The sequence below is a fragment of the Ochlerotatus camptorhynchus genome, unplaced genomic scaffold (assembly GCF_037179485.1).
Source record: "Ochlerotatus camptorhynchus isolate MF236.1 unplaced genomic scaffold, CSIRO-AGI_Acam_v1.1 ptg000077l, whole genome shotgun sequence".
NCBI lineage: Eukaryota > Metazoa > Arthropoda > Insecta > Diptera > Culicidae > Ochlerotatus > Ochlerotatus camptorhynchus.
In genome coordinates, this window is record NW_027040567.1 from 6,137,687 (window position 1) to 6,159,010 (window position 21,324).

Below are 21,324 nucleotides of genomic sequence, written 5' to 3' on the forward strand. Positions count from 1 at the left end.
GTAGGTGCAATGGAACTGCTTTTACTCTACTTTTACTCCGAATCTGTTGCAATCTTTCACAGCAGCAGCAACGGCTTGTGGCAATGCGCAAAAATTAGCAACTGGAGGTGTTTGCATTCGCTCCGCATGGGGTGACCCCTTGGGTTATTGCGATCCACGTCGGTTGGGTTCCGACAGTTCCGTCACGGTGTGAAATCTATGACAAATGATCCTCACGCGCCCCCTCGTGTACCGGCTGCGTTGCTGTGGTGGCACAATTAGCACAATTGGAGCCATGGGAGGAAAATGCTCCAACGCAAATCGGCAGGAAACCGACTGTGACCTATGGAGCCATTGTCGCATGCACAGTTCATGTTTGCGGTGCACTAATGGTTGGCTCATAAATCAGTTTTAATTGATAGAATGTTGGTTCCTGGGGAGAAGACGACGCGACCCTCGGAAGATCACGTGTCCCCGGAACCTAACATTCGAGTGAGTCACGTTGCTATCCGACCACCTAGCTGCGATGGTCGAGCTCCAGATTCCCACAAGTAACCTAACGGCGATGTTGCTGCTTGTGCGAAATTTGCCTCCTGAAAGAGCATACTCCGGATGAAGTCATCGATCTAACACATCTGCAACCTCGTTGGGTGCGCGTGAATCAATTCGTTTGTTATGCAACATCAGCGAACCGAGAGAGAACTGACACAAACCATCGTCGTCGTCGTCGCCGTTCGTTGAACAAGGAGTAACGAGATCAAACCCTAGAGCATCATAACAACATCAAGACGAGTGGCCCCTCCTCCACTCTCAATGCACTCTGCCACCGCCGCCGCCACCGACGACGACGACACCATTTATGCTCGAGTAACCTCGAAGATGTCAGACAGAATGACGAATGATAATCGGGTAATCGTTGAGCTTCAATCTGTATGAGCGGTGAAGCTACACAGCTACGGGGTGGAAAACAATCCAGATCTCATCGTGATCCTATTACATCACATCTCGCGCCGCACGTCCGATAGAAGCGATAGAAGACGATGACCGGCAAATGTTGGGTTCGGAAATCGAGCATAACCTCCAAGTGCAAGAATGCTCACAGTCTTATCAAATGCGCTTTCCTGAAGTGCAATTGAAATCGATACGATCGCACCGTCGCCGTCGTCGTCGTCGTCGTCGTCGTCGTCAGAATAACTCGATCCCGGGTCTAGGGTTCACAAAGAATGCGACGTGGTGTGTCTGTTATTGTTGAGGCCGGTACGTTTCAAAGCTAGCTCTTCAATCAACTCGAGTATCTTGTGGCAACCAACACTCAATGACATCTCAATCAAAGAGCCCAGAGGTCCCGATCAGGAAATTTACACTTTCTCTCTCGTTGGGATTTGAATCGGCCAGGATCTGGGCCCGGGTTCTTGGAAAAAGCAACAGTGGATGGCACTTGAAAATTATCGGCCCAGGTTGTTCGTTTGAACGGATGAAAGCAAAAGTGTGCTGAGATGTCAAGTGGAAGGTTCCGAAGAGTAAAGATACATGAATGTCTCGGTGGATCGAATAATCACTGAATCAGGAAGAAAAATGACGCGTGACTCGCAAACAACACGAGCTTGTTGTTGGAGGTGTCGAGAAGTTGTCAAATGAAACACTTTGAGCAGTTGTATTCTAGAAGAATAGTTCTTGATTGCTTTATTCTAGTACTTGGAAAAGTCTCAATCAAGGTGGCGATCATGAATTTCTATCCAAATGTGTCAAGCTGAAAGCTAAGATACACACTTAGAAAAAATCATGTAAATTTAGTTGCTCTGAGACTGACATATACGAGCGTCAATACAGACGCGCAATTCAACTCAATCAAACCTACTTTTCGTCAAGTAACGAACTTTTCAGTCTCACGTGTAAAATTAGTTATTTCTTAGTGTGTATATTTTTGAAAATGTTGGAATGCTTCCTGCATTTCAAACCAAATCTTAGTGCCACAAAGAGTTAAAAATTGAGAAACCAAGCTAGAACTAAACATCCACTTTCAACTTTGAGCTTTTTCAGGGATTCAATTTACCGTTTTCTTAGACCGTTGGAAGAGTAAAAGTTGTTGACCGAGCTGGCCGGTCAAGCTTTGCTCTGCCAGGGACAATTTTTCAGCCAGACAAATACCTTGAAGGGATCGAACTCATCGTATTAAGAATTGTATGAACTTCCATCATAACAAGACCGCTCGTAGTATTTTTTTTTTTTTTTTTTGTTCATTAATTTATTTGATAAGGCTCAACCGAATTAACTTAACAGAGCCGAGGATTCTTGGTCACTATACAATACATCTTAAAACTATAGTCAAAAGGTACAACACAATAAACACTTTATCTTCCGCTATCCAAAAAGCCTCCTCCATCAGAACTGGAGCCGCTTCCAGTGGTTTCATTGTATGGCAAATTGTTGTACGCCAACGAGGGTCAGAGCGCGTCCATTGCAGCAATGGACGCAAAACGTGGTCAGCACTCACACACTCATCACGAAACGGTTGCTTTCCAAAGTCGACGACGCATCGACCGAAAGAACTGCTGATGAAGAACAATGAGGAGGACCACACAATGGTTGCTGCCGAGTATACAGACGATCGCGTGGCACACATCGAGAGTGGTCTGCTTTTGTCGACAGCCGAGTGAACACTGGCTCGTAGTAGTCATAGTAATGATTTATGTAGCCAACTATGAAATAAAATCCAACATTTCTGCCTTCAAATGATCGAAAAAAAAATCGGCGTTTTGTGGAATAGATTGGAACTTTTCGTTGATTCCTATGAAGATTGGATCATCCGAAATCTACAATGTGACGGCTGTTTTCTCAGGTCGGGTGTAGCATAGTCAAATACTATCGGGAAAATGGATCTATGCCGAGTGGGTCGATCTGATAAAATTTGAAAAGTCATCCAAATTTCGTCCTACCTATGGCATTTCAAACACTGCTGTTTTAATCCGATGACACGTTTTCATTCCAGATATAAATCCACGATATCAAAAATAATGACGTCTGGGATGTTGAAAGTGTTTACAATTCCAATGGTTAAAAATCGTTCAAAGTTCACGAGCTGATATAAAGTTTAGTGAGCTTAGGAGAAAGGAAGCCATTAAAACAAACAATTCCATCCAGTTCCAGTCGTGTTCCATCCCTAATTTAATCAAGAAAGAGCAGAACTGTAGGAAAGTTTAAAGATCATGAGAACTTCAGGGCAGTTTCATGAGCTTTCCGAAAATGTCGTGATCTTAGATGAAGCAAGATCAGGTACTTTCCAAGAGCCTCAAACTCTAGAAAAAAAATCAGGTTATAAATAGTCGCATAGGAGTATTGAGCGTAAACCCAAAACTTGATAACTTCAAAAAAATATAACTCAAAATCGAAAGAAAAAAGCACGTAACTGATTTTTTGAAACGTTGTGTAAAAAAGTCTAAATTTTCGAGGAAAAGTATAAAACCAAATTGCACCCTCTGTCTACAAACCATGAAAACCACAAAAAAAACATATACAATCAATGTTTTTAATATAAAATCCTTGTCTTATAACATCATTAAATTTTCCTAAAAATTATTTTTAATACCTTTCATTTGATATTTTGATCTTTAAAATTGGCTCAAAGGTTCAAAAGTTATGCTTTTGAAAAAAAAGTCATTTTTGAAACAAATCGATTTTTTGGACCACCCTAACATGGAAATGGTCTCCCTAATGACAAAATAGAAGAGAACGGGTCTAATATTCTGCACTAAGGAATAAAATTACCAATAGCATCGAAAACTTCCGGAAAGTTTTGAGAACCTTTCTTCCAAGAACAAAGTCAAAAAATTTCAAAGAAGTTGGCAGTCCCATGAACGCCAGCAAAATTTCGGGACCTGCATGAAAGTATGAGAACTTCTGGAAAGTTTTTAGAACTTTGTTTTAGTTCTTTTAACCACTGGCAAAATTGCGGGAACCTTCAATAAAATTCTGATAATTTCGAGAAAATTTCAAGAATTTAAAGGGAGGTCCGAAACCTTCAGAGTTGTTCTGAGAACGTTCAGAACTACGGGTTAGGTTGCGATACATTCAGGGCAGTCATATATGGTCTACCAATTTCGGGAACTTCAATGAAGATCAAAAGCGTTAGGGCAGTTCCATTAATTTCAGGAAAATGACAGGAGTTTTACAGAAGTTGCCAAAACTTCATTTGAATTAAATGGTTTTAAGGAACGTTACGTGAACTTTTGGGCACAACTGAGAACTTCAGTGCTGTTTCATGAATATCAAAAAAATTTGCAGACACTTCAGTAAAGTTCCAAAGTTCTAAAAACTAAAGGAAGTTCCATTCAATTCAATCAACTAGCGAGAACCTTCAAGATGTTCAAAAAATCAAAAATATCCTTACGATCAACGGGGAAGCATAGAGAACTTAAAGTAACTTATCAGAAACTGAGTGAAATTCACGGAACAGCATAAAATTTCATGAAGTTTAGATCCTTAAGGCATTACTCTTCGCCATGTAACTGATAAACATCATTAGAAGAGTAATGAGAGCTTTAGGGATGTTCCAAGAACTTCAGGGTGGTCCTTTAAAGTTTTAGAAACTATTTAAAAAATTCCCAAGAATCAAAAAAAACATATCGAACTTCTTTAACATCTCGGGAACTTCAGGGAAGCTTTGAGCACTTCGGCCAGTTCCATCAGCATCAGGGAAATTGCAGGAGCTTTTAAGAAGTTCTAAGAAAATTATGAATATTCAGATAACTCCAGGGAAGTCCCTTAGCTTAGTCCGCAAAGGTGCAGCTACAAAGCAAGACCATGCTGGAGGTGGCAATGATCGATTTCCAGTCCCGTCTAGTCTAGTAGGAAGTTCCGAAAACTTCACGGTAGTTTTGAGAACGTCCAGAACTACGACTTAAGTTGCGATAGCTTCAGGGCAGTTTCATATATTTTATGACAATTTCTGGAACTTTATTGCAGATCAAAAGCTTCAGGGCAGTTCCATTAAATTCAGGAAAATTGCAGGATTCGTCAAAGCTTCATTTGAATTGAACGATCTTAAGGGACGTTACGTAAACTTTGCAGTAGTTCTGAGAATATCAGGAAAATCAGTTGTGAAGTTCCTAGAGCTTTAGGAAAATTTCGTGAAATTAAAGGAAGTTTCTTTCAATTCAGCAAAATATTGAGAACCTTCCAAAATGTTCCAAAATTCAGAGATATCCCAGAGATCATCAGGGAAGTTTAGCGAACTAAAGAAAAAAATCCGAAAACTTCACAGAAAATGAGAGACATTCACGGGAAATAAGAGATCTTTGTAAAGTTTAGCGATCTTTAAGGCAGTTTTATCAATTACATGGCAATTCCAGAAACATCAACATAAGAATAATGAAAGCTTCAAGGATGATCCAAGAATTTCAGAGTCACCCTCAACAATTTTGAGAACTATGAAGAAGTTCCGAAGCATGAAAGAAAATAACGAGTTTTTCGGGGAAGTTTCATGAACAGATGACGGGTTAGTAAGGGGACTTCCAAGAGTTTCTGTAAAATTTTGGGAAAATCAGGGACGTTTTGAGTTGAAGTGCTTTTCCATCAGCTTCAGGGAAATTGCAGGAACGTTTAAGAAGTTCTAAGATCTGCAGGGATATGCAGAGAACATCGGAAAGCATCGAAACCTCTCAATAAATAACTGTGGAAGTGCATCTAGAACACTAAGTTGAGAGCACGCAATAGGCTAACATGTGATAGGCAATAAGCTAAAAGTTCAAATAAGAAGAAGAATGTCATAAGAAAATTTTTGGAAACTTTAAATAAATTTCAAAAAAACCTTAGGGAAGATAGTTCTACCCAAGTAACGTTTCTGGTTTTATTATGGTCTTCAAGTCCATTCTGAGCTTTATAAAGCTTTTCAAAACCATGACAAAACCTAAATTGATATTTCGATAGAGATCTCCGGGAAAGCCTGGAACGTCTAGAAATACGTGAAATTGAAAGATGAAGTTCTGGAAATTTTAGGAAAGTCCAGAGATGTTTAAGAAAGTTTAAAGATTTTAAGGCTTCTAACTAAATATTTATTAGTTAGGACTATTATATATATATGTATATCTGGGCAGTTATTTTTGGAGTCAGGGATGATCAAAGATCCTCAGGGCAGTTCAATTAACTGAAAGGAAACTGCAGGAATTTTACAAAAGATTCCGAGATCTTATAGGATGTCCAAAGAAATTCAAAGAAACGTTCTCATTTTTTGCCTTGATTTGTTTTCCGTGCTGAGCACCAATGCTACCGACGCCAGGGAGGCAGCTCCCACACATGGACCCTACCTATCGACCCATCAACTCATGAATCGGGGACCAACGGCTTTACTTCATTTCCGAAGGAACGCTTGATCAGAGATGTTATGTCTCAGAACCCAGGCCTGCTGAGGTGAGAGGTTATCACGCTTACCACTACACCACTGGCGCCGCTGTGTTGTCATTTTTAAGCAGTTACATTTTTTGCAGGGATGTTTCTAGAACTTCAGAGCAATTCAAGATGTTCCGAGGAATTATGAAAAACCAAGAATTTTAGGAATGTTCAAAAAAATAAATAAATATGAAAATGACGTAGTCTTTAGGCCAGACCATGAATGTTAGGAAAATTTATGGAACGATTGAGAATTTTCCGAGAACTTCTTGAAAATTTAGGAAACTTCACGAAGAATCAAAAACTTCATGCAACTGCGAGATATGAATTTGAAGGATTTTAAGGGAACGTCCATGAGCTTCAAAGAAATTTCGAGTACTTCAAGTAAAAATACTATCAAAGCTGGCGGGATCTTTTGAAAAGTTGAAGAAATTCAGGTAAGTTACGAGAGTTTTATTTAAGTTCAGAGATCTTAAGGGCAGCTCTAATAGTTTCAGAGAAGCACCGAAAGCTGGAACAGTGACCGAGAAAAATTTCAGAAAAGTCTTTCAAGGAAGAGATGGAAGCAAATGCAATACTAATATTAACATGAAGCTTTAATAATTAAGAGTTGCATTATAACATACCATCGCCTGTGCGCATTTGATTAGTATGGTCGCAAGAATGGCCCTTGGTTCAATATCACCTTCTGTTCAATTTTCACACTGCTGTAATCCAGTGGAACTATCAATCTATCCTTTTCAGAACTTTTACTAGCTATTAAGTTATCGCATTAAAGCATCATGTCTATATTAGTATAGCATTTCCTCCCAACTCAGAAAATCGTTAACGTATGAAGTAACAAAACACTTGGATTTAAGGAACTTTAAATATCTTAAAGAATTTGTTTCGGCTTTTATAAAAAGTGCTGATTACAGTTTTTCATTGCCAACGTTTCGATCCAGGGATCCAGGGATCTTTATCAGAGATAGTTTTAGTCTTAGACCGTGAAGCGTTTTGCGCTACACAAAAGAGTGTCCACTTTTAAATCCCATTAAGAAGGCCAAGTTTAAAGACCGAAACATCGGACATTTTACATCGTAGTTTATTAAACTGACAAAAACTGGAAAGCCAATATGCGAAAGATTAGAAGTTTTAAATTTTATGGATAGCTGATTGCAGACAGAAGTTTTATCCGTACCTACATAGTACCAAAAAGTCATGTAAATTTGGCTCCCTGAGACCGACACATGTAAGCGACCCTTTTGACATAAGAATCAGTTGAAATTAACCGAGAACATCAATTCAATCAAACGTTCTCTTCGTCGACTTGCTTGTGTTTCGGTTTGAGAAAACATAATTTTACATGAACGGTTTCTTTACGTTCCATGATTTGTGTTATAGTTTTAATTGAAGGGAATTGAATTTTCTGTACATTCTCAAATAACACACAATTATAGAATCTCCTTAAAAGAAGCGGATGGATTTGAGGTGAGCGGAGGCGCCAAAAAAAAAGCAATGACTAATCAGCTCTAAATTGACCATGATAGCAGGGGTTACCTGTTTTGTTTTAAATGAAAAAATCCAATTATTAAACGATTTTGATGAAACTGGTTTCAAATGAATACTATATTTATCATCATGTAATCAAATATAAATCGAACACATTTGATTGAAATCGCTAGAGGCTAGTGCAATTTATAACCAAGGATTTTTCAAACCAAAAAAAAATCTTCCAATCTTAATATCAAATAAATATTTTGAAACCAAGGTCTACGATGATGATACCTGACTTTAAGGTCTTTAATTTTTTTTAAATAAACATGAAAGCGATTAAAACTGTGAATTCCCCCGCAATTCTAGGAAAGGCCTGTTTCTCTCGGCAGCTCCACAGACTATACTTGTCAACTTTGTATTAGAGGAAGCACAGCAAGCACGACATGGAAAAAGAAAACAACCGACCGAGGACGGCGAGATCGTTCCAAAGCACATAAATCAACATCAATTTCTAATCAAATAAATAAGCCGAGAACAAACTCTGCTATCTGCTATCCGTTCCCCCCCCCATCGCAGTCGATTGGTCAAGTGTGAAACCATCCCAAGAGCAGTCCAGCTGCTACGGCGATAGATTTTCTACGGAACAGTGACCGAGAAAAATTTACAAGCGTCAAACATCAATTAAATAACACTTAATCACTCAATAAACTTGCCCTCCTGTTCAATAGAACGCGTAAGCCTCCACGTCAAGTGACGTAGATTCATAGAAGGTTGGCTCTCGGGAATGCATACTTACCACCCATCGCATCGTTTCCATTTCACGAAAGGGCTTTCTTCTATTGAGTACGATTGTTGAACCCCGAACGGATTACTCGACTGGAACTGAGATGGAGAATTGATACCATCATTGCATTCGGCGACTTGTTCGGATGATTAATGAACCACTTGTTCTTTCATAACACCACATGACCACGGCAGGCACAGAGGTCAAAAGTCATCGAACCGATTTGGCTGATTTGGGTGGTTTACTTGAAAAGCGATTTGGACCTATTCGCTCGGTAATGGCGGGTCTCATTGCATCCCTGCAGTAACACCTTCGCACAGTAGGGCGATTCCTAGCAAAATCCGGACAAAATTCTGAAGGGCCTTGTAAAAGGCCACCAACTGTTTCTTACGATCAGTTTCAATATTTAGAACTATTTTTAACCAAATTGGCCGAATTCGGGAATGGTATGAGCATGAGACAATTTCATTGTAATCATTTGTTTACACACTTAATTAACGATGACCATGGCCTACTTTGATGACATGCTTGTCATTGCGTCGAACCTATTTGTGCAGTTCATCAGACTTGATATCAAAACACATCATTTGTCTATAACTTTGGAATAAGTTTTTCCATTTCCCAGCCATGTATAGCTACCTGGGAATCGGGAAACAGCTGACGGTTCTTACCGGGAATTCCATAGAATCGAGGAATATTTTGATTCAGTGTCCATATATAGTTTTCGATACTTATTTATTAGAATTAGAGTTTCTGCCGGTTGACTTATGAAGCATAAAACATACTTCACCCCTACTTTTCAGCCGGAAGATTTGCATCAATTTCTTGGTTCGTTCTGGCTTTTTCCGGAATATTTGTCGGACATCTTCTGGAAGTTTCTTCTAATTTCCCATTGAAGATTTTGACCGGCTTCTTCGGAAGGATTCTTATGATTTCTCTTGTCTCACCTGACTTTGCATGGAAGTTTCTTCCAACATCTGCTGATTTTTTTTCCGACTTGCCAGGGAAGAATCTTCCATCTTTTCTCGAAAGTGTTTTCCAACTTACTACGGAAATTGCTTGCAACTTTCTCCGGAAAGCTTCTTCAAACTTTCTATTCAGACATTATCTTCTGACTTCCTTTAGGATTCCTATTGGCTTCCACTGGAAGCGGAAAATATGTCCCATTTTATTCGGTAGTTTCTTCTGACTTCCCATAGAAAGCTCTTCTGAATTATTCTGAAAGTTCCGGCTTCATAATAGTTGGTTGCGTCTTCTGACTCCCTGAAGATCCAGTCTCTAAGATGACCTGGATTACTTTTACTACCACGTTTGGCCTGTTTGTGTGGCTTGTATTGAGATATTTTTCCATCCAGATCCAGGTCATCAAAGTGTTAATGAAAATCCCATTTGAGTAATGGAAGTATTGTTGAACGATATTGCTGCTGAACTATATGATTTATGATTATCTATAAACAGCCCAAGTAACCAATAAGCCCGCTAATTCACCTTTTTGTAATATAAGGCTAATATGCGGGTAATATAAAGCTTTGCATGCCCTATATTGCAAAAAGGCCTACCCTAAAGATCTTAAAACTTCCATGTTGTTCGTAACGCTCCTGACAATCTTGATGTTTTCGTGACTTCCTTTAGATTCTTGGAATTTCTATGAAATTTTCAGATCCTCGGAAGTTTTCTGATGTTAATGAAACTAAAATGCAGTTCTCAAAATTTTCCAAAACTTCTTGGAACTTCCTTTAAGTTCCCACAATTTTTCTAACGTTCATACCCAAGCAGCATTGCAAGTTTTAATGAGGTTTTATAGCATACTATAAGTCTAAATCATGGTCTACACAACCTTCATAAAACACAAATTGTTACTTGGGTGGGACTCTTAACTTCTTGGAAGTTTTCTGTACTTTGTTCTTGTAACATCTGAAAAGTTCTTGCAATTATGATGAAGTAAACTTAAGGCACCTGAAATTCTCAGAATTTTCCAGAAGTTTTTGAAAAGTTTTCACAATTATTCAGAAGTTCATAGAACTACCATGCAGGGTGCAGTTTCGAACCTCTTTGGATACGGTTGTATTTCAAGTTTGCTCTCTGTTTTGTGCGTGTGTTCGCTTTCATAGTTGTCGGTTGCATTTGCCTGATTAGCGCTGGCACTCTGCCTCCCGGGCGGTTGTACGTGTGTGATTGGTGGCTTTCTCGCTTTCCGGGAAGTTTTAGAATCGAGAAAGAAAACGTAATTCATCATGTTTACAAGCATCAGAAAAGATGTCACTATCTGCGTTGTTTGATTTTTTCTCGCGTACCAGAAATTTTCGGCAGTGATAATTTTAATTGGTAACGTGCGTAAAAGAGCTCAGTACGGTCGGTATTGATGTTGGTTCACTCGCATCTATTTTTGCGAAAAAAAATATTGTTTTCAACCGAAAGGGTATCAAAAGTGCTTTAGAACGTGTTTCGCAGTTGGATGTGGTGAAATTCGTGCATTCCCGGTTGATTTTCAGTGCAAAAGGAAATTCCGAATCACAAAATTGCTCACCGAGTTCCTTTTTTTTGCCGTTCGAAGACGACGGGTTTCCTTTCGCGAGAGTGACGTTCATTGGATCCGTTTCTTTGCACGGATGTGTTTTTTTGTAACCAGTGGTGTGTGAGTGAGCTTGCGATTTGCATTACCTCCCGGGAGACCGGTTCACCGTGTTCGGATGTTACACTTTCGGCGTGTAGTTCTATCGTAGTCTCGTCACCGTGTGCCAGTTTGAACACGGTCCGGTTGGTAAATTAGCTGGAGAAAGTGCGGATAATGTGTTCACCGCGAGTTTTGGTGATGTTTCGGTGGCCGACGTTGCCGTGAATCAGCGAGTATAGGGCATGCAAAAGTGCTCGTCTGCTGGTCTCTCACCAATGTTGGAGATTGTGAGCAAGCTGAAGGATGCCTTGCTGGATACGCCCAAGACTGCGGTAGCTGGTGGCCGTGAACGGTTCCTGGGGAAAGCACTAGATGGGAAACTCCTCCCAGATGACCATAGCAATACAGGAAGTATTACAATAAAGGTAATTGCTATTGGATATTTTTGCAAACAGTGACAGATAGCAGACATGAAGCTCAAGTGGAGGTGCCGGGCAATGGTGTTATATCCTAGACAAATGGTAAGTTACAAATTCGCTGTTGTTGTTGTCGTAGGTGCCGTCTTATTCGCCGTCGTAGTCACCGTAGGCAGTAATGTAAGTATATTTAAAAGTAACCATCAACCGCTGAAACCATATGAATAATCCCCTATTTCTGTTGTTCATTACATACCAAGTGCATTTCGAGAACGTAATTTCATATAAATAGCTTGTTTAACCAGGGCTTAAGCAATCGTCTCGTCGGTCACAGCTTGTTATAATTGCCTGAACCATGCGTAAAGAGCAAATCGAAACATTGAACGTCGCGTGAAAGTGGAACTTATTGAAGGCCTAAGTACTCTTTCGTAGCTTTTAGTTTAAGGATTTGAGAGATCGTCGGTTGCAATGACTTGCTTACTGAGCAGAAAAACGCGGTCTCAGGTCCTTTCATATTAAAAATGTATGTTAAGATCGCTTGTTTATCGTGTATTTTGTAAAACTTTTCGTAATGTGATATGAGAGGCTCGGTGGCCTTAGAGCAACCGTTTTTCCTTACTGAGCATAACATTATAATCTTCTAATCTCAAGCCCATCCACATTCAAGATTCGTCAATCGTTTTATTTGTTAACATGACTACATGGTAATAACAGCAACTCGATGATTAAAAAGGAGCTCGTCTGCCTAGTGGCAAACGTTTTTGCTTACTGAGCAGAAGACCGTGGGTTCAATCCCAAGCTCCTTCGCGTTATATGATCGTTAGGACATCAATTCAGCTTATTGTTTACCAAAACAAACCCTACTGCAATCACTCTTACCCAATATCCCAGTGATTCCTCGTAGAAGTGCAGAGATGTTCTCGGCTTCCATCAAAGCGAGTGTCACATCAACATATTCCTACCCATTCTTTTCTTGATCTGTGTTCGGGCGCGGTGGGCGCTGGTATTGCCTAGTTTTAGATTACCAGTGTTTACACATTGAGGATGATTGCATCATCGTCTATTGGTTCTCTGTGTAATTACAGCTGATCTGGCAATAACAAAGTAGCATCCGTGGGCGGTCAATCATGTTCATGCTCATGCTCATGTTCATAGAATTACCATGCAATTATCAGAACATTCTCGAAGTTCACTGAATTTCCCTAAAGATCTTTGAAATTACCTGAAGTATTCAGAAGTTTCTAGAAGGTATTGTAAAGCTCCTGGAATTTTCTTGAAGTTAAAGGAAAGGTTGAGAAGTGCTCTGATCTTCATTTTCTAATTTTCATTAAAATGAACTCGCAAACATCAATTGAAGATCTTCAATCTTCGCCAAAGTTCTGGACTTTCATGTAATTCTTGGTTTTTTTGAGGATTTCTAAACTACTCTGAACGCTTCGGATATTCACTTAAGTTCTTGGGAGTGTACTAAAACCTCCACCTCTTTTAACGCAGTGCATATTCAGTTTACGTCACTTTTTTTTTCGAATAACTAGATTGTTTTTATGAAGCAAATTTCAAATCCCCAATTGTTTTGCGATTCTGAGAAACTGGGAAATACTGTCAACTTCCCCACAATATGGGTATTTTTGGAGTCGGGGTGACGTGTAGGGATCATAAATCGCTGTATGACGCCATTTCGAAATCCAAGATGAGGCAGTTAGAGAAAAACGGGGAAGTACTGTAAAATACTTCACAATATGAGTATTTTTTTTAATCGGGTTGACGTGTAGGGACTGGAAATCGATATCTGACGACATTTTGGGATCAAAGATAGTAGCTTCTGGTTAGAGAAAAACTTGGAAATACTATACCTTTTACGTTGTTTTTTTTTTTTTAATTCTACTACTATTGTGTTACTTTCACTTTCACTATTCACTTTCACTATTTACTTTCACTATCTATTAGTCTATGACTAGACACTGAAGAAGTTTGCTAGTAGTAAATGAAATACGTATCTTTTATAGTTCAAAATGATAGTGAAAATTAATAGTGAACGTGAATTAGTGAAAGTGAAAGTGATACAATAGTAGTAGAACTAAAAGGAAAAAATAATGTAAAAGGTATACAATTATTCAACTAAAATGCTCATCAATTTAGATTGGAAATACTGGATTTTTGGAATCGGACTGACGTGTCGGAATCGGAAATCGCTGTATGACGCCATTTTTAAATCCAAGATGGAGGCTACAAAAAAAACTGGAAATACTGTAAAACACCCTTCAATATGGGTATTTTTTAAATCAGGGCAACGGTCCCTACACAAAATTGAATATCGATATCTGACGCCATTTTGAAATCCAAGATGGTAGCTTCTGTTTAGAGAAAAATTGGGAAATACTGTAAAATGCCCCCACAATATGAGTATTTTTAGATTCGGGGTGACGTTTAGGATCCGCAAATCCAAGTCTAACGCCATTTTGAAATTCAAGATAGCGGACTCCGGTTACAGATTAACTGGAAAATACTGTCAACTACCCTCACAATCGGTATCTGACGCTATTTTGAAATCCAAGATGACGGCTTCCGGTTACAGGAAAAAGTGGAAATACTATCAAATACTGCCAGAATATGGATATTTCTGGAATCGGTATGGCGTGAAGGACCATAAATCAATATCTGATGCCATTTTGATTATGATTGATAATTTTTTGTCGTGAGAAATAATTGCTATTTAAAAAAAAATGGCCATTTTGAATAAATTTTCGAAACGGCACCATTCAGATTTTTCAAAAAATTGAAGCACGGAAACGGCTCCCGTACATGTTGGTATTGCGGGCTCAGGCATAGGATGTGTTCCACCGATGCAGTGGTTCCGCAAACGTAGCACATTCTTTTGAAGATCCTTGTATGGCCTGTCTTAAGACGAGAAAACACCTTCTGGTCCCGCAGTTTCGACATATCCGTCCACTTGCTCGTCGTTCCTTTGATTCTTCGGATGAAGAGGGATTGGGATTGGCACCGCTCTGCTTCCCAGGTTTTCCACATTTTGTTGACTATCTATCGCTTTATGTCCTGTAGTGGCATTTCATCGATGTAACGGGGGCCAACTGGTCCACACCCTGCCAGGCTGTCGACTCCGCTATTTCCTGGGATATCGCAGTGCCCATGGATCCAGGTGAACACCGTGTTCGGGGGTGTGGCCTCCACGATACCCTGTATCCAGGAGTGAGTCGGGGTCTCAGATGTAAGGGCTTGTATCACGCTTTACGAATCGGATATCACCAGTATGGGCCGGTCCGAGGGAATTGTAACGGCAACAAAGATCTCCGCAGCTTCGGCGGAGAAAAGCGAGCATTGTGGCGGTAGGCTGCTACTCATCGGTGCTGAAATTCCGGCTACTCCAATGTGGACATGGGTTGGGTAGTCCAAACTTAGCAGTTCGGCTACTGTTCTCCTCAGCGTTGCAGAGTTATCTCCAGCCTTGAACCTGCTCTTTATCCGATTCTCGATTTTTGGTGGAGGTATGCGCCAACTTTTGTCTCCGTAAGAGTGGACCTTGGCAACTAGGGGGAAGCTCCAAATTGGCAGTCAGGCGGAGGAGTTTGTTTCCCTCATCGAGGAGAAAGATCTTGTCATTTCCGGAGATCATTGCTGTAAAGGCAGCGGCTTTCGTTGCAATTGCTACGGTTATACGATGGCGGAAGGGCAGAATACTCGCTTCGATGCATGCGGCATCGGCGGGCGTTGACTAGCATTGGGTGATCTTAAGGCAAGAATCGATCTTAGTGAATCGATTATTTTTTTCGAAAATAATCGATTCACCGATTTAATCAATCATTTTGAATCGATCTTTTTGAATCGATCATTTGAATCGATTCATTTTTCAAAATGGCACAAAAATGTTTCAAATATAACGGATTATAGGAAAGTTGGTGCAAATTAAGCCAAGTTCAGTCTAGAGATGATATTACGTTACACAAGCTATCTTGTTATGACATTTCACCTATAATAGTCATTTAATGTGATGACTACTGGTGATGATTCACTTCATTTTATTCGACTTTAAAGAAAGGCATTTTATAGTGTAATAAAAAATTAAGTAATTGCACGAGAAAACTCAAAGTTAAAACATTAAATGACTCACTCATTAGAATCATATATAAAATATGTCTGGTGAGTGAAATAGGTGTGCTGCATAAAACTATAGTATAGGAAGCTTGAAAATAATCGTATAAGTTTTATTAGACTAATGACGCTAAGTAACCGCTGTGCCCTCCATTGTTAAGTAGAACCTTTTTCAAACTTCTTTGCATTGACTCAACCAAGCGCTGACAAGTTTCCTTTGGTACAACATACCACCATAGAGGTAACTCTAAAACTAGTAGGTCCCGAAGAAACGTGCTCAACTTGTTGACTCTATCTTCGGTCCCAAGCTAATCGATTCACCCCTCGAAACATAAGAAAATCCACTAACCCCTCATTTTATCTGTAAAACTATCATAGCGAATCAAAATAATATTGTGTAGTACTAGAATTTCTACTAGAATGGGGTACGTTAATCGATTTGCTTGGGACCAATAGGCTAGTCAAGTAGTGAGCCAATTTAACATCGATAGTTTCGTATTGATTGTTGATACCACTCTTTTTGAACTGTGATCCATAGTTGATCCTTATTTGAAAATGCTTGACCAGATAACTTTCTTTTAAGCTCGTTCCATAAATTTTCGATGGGGTTGATGTCAGGAGATTGGCTAGGCCATGAAATAACTGACATTTTGTTTTCACGAAACCATTCCTTTACATACTTAGAAGTGTGTTTCGGATCGTTGTCTTGCTGAGAATGCCATAAAAGAAGCATGTTCTCTTCTGCATAAGGTAGCATAACCTCCTCCATGATTTCTTTGTATTCAAATATGGTCATGATGGAATTAATACGGAAAAAGGGACCTACTCCATACCAAGAAAAACAGCCCCAAACCATGATGCTACCACCTCCATGGTTTACGGTCTTTACCGTGTACCGCGGATCGAACTCTTTAACGGATGGTCTACGTGAGAATATAGTAAATGCAAAAATGGATCATATTTTTTGTCTGTGTGCCGCATGTGTGCCACATGTAAGCCGCAGGTGTGCCGATCTTGCCGGTCATAGAGAAAGCTGCGGTTGTTTGTGAAATATCCATCCCGGCTACCCGGTATTTCTGACACCTTGAATGTTTTGGTTTGAAATCGCAAGGATAAATCGGATTGAGGATGACGCAGGAAGTGGCGGATGTGCGAAATTTTGGTGTTTTGTGTTCATAGGATAAAAAAGTCCTGTTTTTAGGGTTTTATAAAGCCCTCAAATTCAGACCAGAAAACTAGCTTTTCGTAATGTGAAAACCACCGGCTTATCAGTGGCCGGAACGATTTGGAACCGGTGAGGAACATTGTTGGAGACCGACTTTAGAGGATGATGAATAGACTTCTGTAATTTGTTTGTATGAGTTGCAGCAATATTTGAATTAAGGGTATTAATGGGGCCTAATTAGCTGCCTCTTTCTCTTGAACCTACATTTCGTATTTAGATCTATAAGTGAACTGCTGTTCTGAGTTCCTCAGTCAGTCAAACAGCACTTAATACTGTGAACAACTTCAATAGCAGTTGTCCAGCAGTGCTCGCATTTTATTTACAACAATCCAAAGCCTAAGAGATTGTGCCGAAGGTGTACCGAATGTGTGCCGAAGGTGTGCCGAAGGTGTGCCGAAGGTGTGCTGAAGGTGTGCCGAAGGTGTGCCGAAGGTGTGCCGAAGGTGTGTCGAAGGTATGCTGAAGATGTGCTGGCTGCTGGATGTGCCCAAGTTATGCCAAATCTAATTTCGGCACAATGTGGTGAGTGACTTACACCTTGAGTAAATGACTATTTTGATTTCATTTGACATGTGTAAATTTTGCTTAGGATTCTTGATTAGGTAAGTGATTTAACAGGTTATAATACTCATTTTATTGGTATTAAATAAACGATTTAAAAAGCGAAAGATTAACATATGAAACAAAACGATTAGATGGTTGAAGTGTACAAGCAGGTAAGTACGGAAAGTACTTAATTTAGATATCCCAAAACTCATTCGAAAGGGATCCCAAGAAAGCTAATTAACCTCTAATCTCTCTGACGGAACACTTATTACCATTATTGATAAATAGTCTCGAGCAAGGGGTATACATGGGGATATTCACTACGGAGTTTCTCTCATGCTTGAAAAGGATCGACAGAACGTGGAAAAACAGGCTGCTGCAAGAAATTTTGTAATTCTGCAAGGAGCGATCCAGTTCTGACATAGCAGAGAACTGATGAACCTGAAATATGTCATAAGGAGTGAAAGTTAGTACATATGTAGATTATTAACTTTCTTCACCATTTCGTCATGAAGATCCCACAGGCCTCTGGTTGTTTTTGGTGGGAGACAGATGTGTGTAATCATCGTTTAATCTTTCGGCACTATAGATCTGCCCAGACACAATTTTAACTGCCCGTGCGTGAGCTGAAGACTCCAGGTACAGGTCAATATTAAATTGCAAATGCAAATGCGCTGATTTTTTTTTTGGATCGAAACAAGCATCGAATGAAAAGGATCGATCCAGTTGATTTTTGTTGTGTTTGAGATCGATTAAAAAAAAACGACCAAAAGAATCGATCATTTGTGTTTCGATCCAAGATCGCCCATTGCTAGCGTTGACAGAAGAAGACCGGAGACAATCCGAACGTAGGTGTTGAAAGTTGGTGCAAGTATCTGCACGAGCTTTTCGGTGGCGATGCACGTCATCTCAAAACCCTACACTAGGCGACTATCGATGACGGCACTTGCAACCCGGAAATGAGTGTCGCGATCCTGCTGCGGCAGTCGTTCTTGATCGCCTTAAAGTGCTGCTCGCTGTTGAGGAACCGGTCAAAAAGTACCCCCAGAATACGGACCGTCTTCTTCAGTGGTATGGCCTGGATTTGAACTTTGATAGGTTGCCCACTGACACGGTGCACTATGGGCAAAAATGGGTCCAAAATTACCCAAAATTCAATATCTCAACAGCACGCTGAGTTCCGGCCATGATAAACGACTTTTCCGAAGGGAAATCGTTCGGGAAATCGATTGCACGTGATCCCATAGACCGGAGAGCCTTGTAGGTATGTGTTTTGGACCATTTTACCCCATTTTCCCCTACTTTTTGGAGGAAATGTTTTTTTCAAAGCTCTATTTTTCGTAAAACATAAGCACTTAATGCATGGTTTTAGAATACTATGTCTTTAAACAACAGTTCATGAGATATTAGGGGAATAAGGGGTACACTTTATAGAGGAGTAAGGGGTAAAAGTGAACACTCGCTAAATTTATTTTAATTCATAAAAATGTTGAACGATGCGATTGTTTGAACGAACCCAAAGGTTTCCTGCAATAATAAGATTTTTTTTTTCGAAATTTTAAGGTTAATTGGGGTTAAATAAGTTTAAATTTACTGCTATCTGTTTTAAAAGAGTTTTCACTTTTTTTGTCTGTATACAGCAAAACGATATAGTGGTTCTCAGAATTTTGTAAAAATTGGTAGTTTTGTTCCTAATCGCAACATATTAGACCCGTATTTTTTTTTTTATTTTGACATTAGGGTGACTATTTATAAATCAGAGCGGAAATTTTTTTTTTCGATTTTTTTCAAAAATTTATAACTTTTGAACTGTTTGGTCGATGACGGAACTCAAAATACCAAATAAAAGTTAATAAAAAATGTTTTTCAGAAAAAAATATTATTATATTAAAAAAATGGATTTTGTATTAAAAAACATTGATTGTATTTTCACTTTTACCCCTAACTCCCCTATAAAGTGTACCCCGTATTCCCCTTATATCTCATGAACTGTTGTTTAAAGACATTGTATTCTAAAACCATGCATAAAGTGCTTATGTTTTACGAAAAATAGAGCTGTGAAAAAACGTTTCCTCCAAAAAGTAGGGGAAAATGGGGTAAAATGGTCCAAAACACATACCTACAAGGCTCTCCGGTCTATGAAACTACGTGCAATCGATTCCCCGGACAATTTCCCTTCGGAAAAGTCGTTTTTCATGGCCGGAATTCAGCGTGCTGTTGAGATATTGAATTTTGGGTAATTTTGGACCCATTTTTGCCCATAGTGCGGTGCTGGGATTCACACACGTGGCACCTGTCGCTTTTGGTGACCGAAAGCTGGAAACCTACCGCACTGGCCCACCCGAATACAGCGGAGACTGCTGCCTGGCCCTTGATCATGCTACGTGCTGCTGTTGAGCCGGTAGTTACGATAAGTACATCGTCAGCATACACGAAAATGTAAAAAAATTCCGGCAGTCCACCGAAAACTCCGTTCATGGCCACTTGGAAAAGAGCAACGGCGATAACTGAACCTTATGGGACGCTTGTCTCTTCTCTGAGAAGCTGGACCATGGGTCCACACAGCCCCAGTTCACAAGCTGCTCTAAGCCGAGGGGCGTCCACGTCCTGTTGAAGGCCTTCGATATATCCAGCGAGACGATCTCGGTGTGGAGACCGCTATCGTTGGCACTCTTGAGGACCTCCCCTAATGTTGTAAAATAAGTTGACGTTCCGTACCCTTGACGGGAGGCGTGCTGTCGATGATCTAGCAGGTTTTCGGCTTCAAGGAAATGCTTTAGCCTCCTGTTGACCATTCGATCCAGGACCTTGACCAAACAGCATGTCTAGGCTATTGGCCGGAACTTGCTAACTTCACGGGTTGTTTCATTGGCTTTTGGGATGGGAATGACTAAGCTCTCCTTCCACGACGCTGGTAAGCCAAAACTTGTTGAAAAGCTCCAACATTCGTAGCTGGCGTGGTGTTGGTAACCTCTTGAGTAGAGGGTACCCGATTTCGTTGGGACCCGCCGACTTTCCGTTGCTGCAGCGGCGGGCATGCTGCAATTCCTACCATGTCCGAGTTCCAAGCGTCAGAAGAAACAGTGAAACTTGCGATGGAAGACGTCGAAGGTTTAGCTTTCCGCTTGAATTCGTCTTCGTACTTCTCGATGGCTGCGAGATGGGCAAAGTACGAGCCCAGTTCGTTCGCTACAATTACAGGGTCAGAAACCGCTTCACCGTTAATCTATTTGAAAAATTTCAGAGGCACCATTTTAAAAAAATTACAAGATTCAAAATGGCTACATTTTAGCAAAAATTTGAATCATTGCCCATAACAAACAATTACGCTAATGTTTTATACAAATCGGAAAAGTTTGAATCATATATCCAGTTTGTCTGGATCTGCTCTTTTCGGAGCTGGATACTCATGGATTAATTATGAGTATCCACCAAGACAGGCCTGTTTAGAAAAAAATTAAGGCTATAATTATTTTTTTTTTAAATAAATAGCGGCCGGTGGTGTAGTGGTAAGCGTGATTACCTCTCACCCCAGCAGACCTGGGTTCAATCCCAGTCGGCGCCACCGGGATGTTCTGAGGCATAACATATCTGATCACGCCTTCATTCCGAAGGGAAGTAAAGCCGTTGGTCCCCGGTTCATGAGTTGATGGGTCGATAGGTAGGGTCCAGGTGTGGGAGCTGCCTCCCTGGCGGTAAAACTCGTCTCCCAATATAATTCAATAAAGATTATTAGAAAAATATCAAAAGATCCGAACTACCTTTTTTTTAATTATGTCCACCCTCGGCCCAC

The 21,324-nt window shown here is 40.1% G+C and overlaps 1 protein-coding gene across 1 annotated transcript in view; it reads right to left on the reverse strand.

The window, feature by feature from the left end:
- LOC135697643 (uncharacterized) overlaps positions 1-21,324 on the reverse strand; it is a 338,903-nt gene that overhangs the window by 62,403 nt on the left and 255,176 nt on the right. The window lies entirely within an intron of this gene.